This window comes from Rhinopithecus bieti, unplaced genomic scaffold (genome assembly GCF_001698545.2).
Source record: "Rhinopithecus bieti isolate Rb0 unplaced genomic scaffold, ASM169854v2 scaffold_14826, whole genome shotgun sequence".
Taxonomy (NCBI): Eukaryota; Metazoa; Chordata; class Mammalia; order Primates; family Cercopithecidae; genus Rhinopithecus; species Rhinopithecus bieti.
Genome location: NW_016808328.1, coordinates 1503160 through 1505982, shown reverse-complemented (window position 1 = coordinate 1505982; position 2823 = coordinate 1503160).

The window sequence follows — 2823 nt, the reverse complement described above, 5'->3', positions numbered from 1 at the left end:
GTTTTTTGTATTTTTTAGTAGAGACGGGGTTTCACCATGTTAGCCAGGATGGTCTCGATCTCCTGACCTCGTGATCCGCCCGTCTCGGCCTCCCTAAGTGCTAGGATTACAGGCTTGAGCCACTGTGCCCGGCAATATCGGCACTTTTCAAACTGATGTCTTTTTTCTTTTCTTAGTACCTCAAAGTAAATCCCGTGGCAGTAGAGGGGATGGAATAGTGTGAAGTTCTTTGCAACTGTGTGCACATTTTCCCTTCTGCTCTGGTGCCTGGGAAGGCTTCTGTTCAAGTTGGCCTGTCTGTCAGGCACGGGGGTAAAATGTTGTGCTCACCCTGTAGACAAGAACAATGGATGATGATGATATAAATGTAGATAGCTGTGGAAAAAAAAAAAGTAGATCCTGTTTCAGACATTATATGAGTTTATTTTGGTACAAAGGAATTTTAAAATCAATGTAGTTTTTTTTTCATTATATGCATTTTCCATGAACTTTTTGAAGATCCCTGTCTACCTAAGATAAAAAATTACATCCATGGCTGGACGTGGGGGCTCATGCCTGTAATCCTAGCATTTTGGGAGGCTGAGACAGGCAGATTACCTGAGCTCGGGAGTTCGAGACCAGCCTGGGCAACACAGTGAAACCCCATTTCTACTAAAATACAAAAAAAAAAAAAAAAAAAAAATTAGCCAGCCATGGTGGCATGCGCCTGTAGTCCCAGCTACTTGGGAAGCTGAGGGAGAAGAATTGCTTAAACCTGGGAGGTGAAGGTTACAGTGAGCTAAGACTGTGTCACTGCACTCCAGCCTGGGTGACAGAGCAAGACTCCATCTCTTAAAAAAAAAAAAAAAAATTATGTCCACACAAAAACTCGTACACAGATGTTTGCAGCAGCATTATTCACAATTAATCCAAAAGTAGAAACAACCAAAATCTGTACAATAAATACATAGTGTGTCCATACGATGGAATATTAGTGAGTCATAAAAATAAAGTACCTGATATATGTTACAACATGGGTGAACCTCGAAAACATATGCTGTGTGAAAGAAGCCTGACAAAAAAGACCACACATTGTATGATTCCATTTATATGAGGTACCCAAAACAAGCAAATTCATAGCTAAAGAAAGTAGATTAATGATTGTCTAGGGCTGGGAAATCTGTTGCATGGAAATGGGGAGTGACTGCCAAAATGTGTGAAATTTCTTTTGGGGATGACAAAAATATTCCAAAATTATTGTGGTGATGGTTGGACAATTCTGTGAACATACTAAAAACTATTGAATTGTACACTTTAAATGAATGAGTTTTATCATATAAATTATATTTCAATAAAATTGTTTTCTAAAAGGCAAGAACATAATGAAATAAAGGGAGGGAAATTTCCTAAGACGACTGACAATGCAGTCACTTGGGCCTCAAAGGCCCACCCAATCTTTCTGCCCACTGGAGGCTGGCCACCTGGGCCTAAGGCCCAAGAAGTCCTCACTAGTACAGAGTCTGGATCTTGGAGAAGGTCTCCTTGGCTGCATCACGTGGTAGGATTGCCTCTACCTTTAGGAACCATGGCTAGAACACTTCCAGCCCATTAACAGATTGCATGCATCACTTTTGACAGCTTCCTAAGATAAGCGCAGTACAAAAATAGTTTGTCACACTGGGATTTTGTGACAAATGAGAGTGACCGGCCTCCCAAGGTCGCTAGCTGAAGAGTTGAGACACACTGTGGGCCCTTATAAGGCGTTCAACCCACTCTTCATTGCAATCCTGGTCATTTCAACACTGAATGACTTTAGACGTTTGAGTTGAGGTCAAATATTTTAACGCGTTCAATTTATTATTTCCATTGTGGAAGACCCTCCAACATGGATTTACTGGATACAGATTTATTAGCAACATCTGATACAGTCTGGAAGACTTAAGAATTGGGGTCAGGCATGGTAGCTCACGCCTATAATCCCAGCACTTTGGAAAGTGGAGGTGGGAGGATGGCTTGAGGCCAGGAGTTCAAGTTTAAGAACCAGGACACACCTTGGACCTCCATTTGGTAAAGGGTTCCATCCATGTCTTCACAGCAAACCATCTGCACCTGTCACTCTCCACAGACCTATTCCATCTGCTTAGGGAAAGGAAACAACATACCTTGGACCTTGATTTGTAAGAATGTGAACCTAACTCATCTCCATCGTAACTATTCTAGAATCCGGAATCATGTCCAGAAGCACAGATTTACTCCAGATATTAGATGTGGTCTGGGTCTCAGAGATGGGAACACAGTTTGGGATTTGATTTTATAAGGAGTTGGATCTACCTATCTCTCTTGGAACTAGACTGCAATCAAATCAAATAGCGTGGATTTACTTGAGACATTGGATGCAACATTGAAGATTTAAGGATTAGGGACACATTTGGGACTAAATTTTGAAAGGAGTTTCTCCAAGTTTTCACAGCAGCCATTCTTGAATAACACCCAACAAAGTTGATTTACTCAAGACATTGGATACTGCCGGGCGCGGTGGCTCACGCTTGTAATCCCAGCACTTTGGGAGGCCGAGGTGGGCGGATCACTTGAGGACAGGAGTTCAAGACCAGCCTGGTCAACATGGTGAAACCCCGTCTTGTCTAAAAACACAAAAAAGTTAGCTGGGCGTGGTGGTGTGTGCCTGTAATCCCAGCTACTCGGGAGGCTGTGGCAGGTGAATCGCTTGAACCTGGGAGGCAGAGGTTGCAGTGAGCCAAGATCATGCCATGCACTCCAGCCTGGGCAAGAGAGCGAGACTCTGTCTCAAAAAAAAAAAAAAAAAAAAAGAAAAGAAAAAAGAGC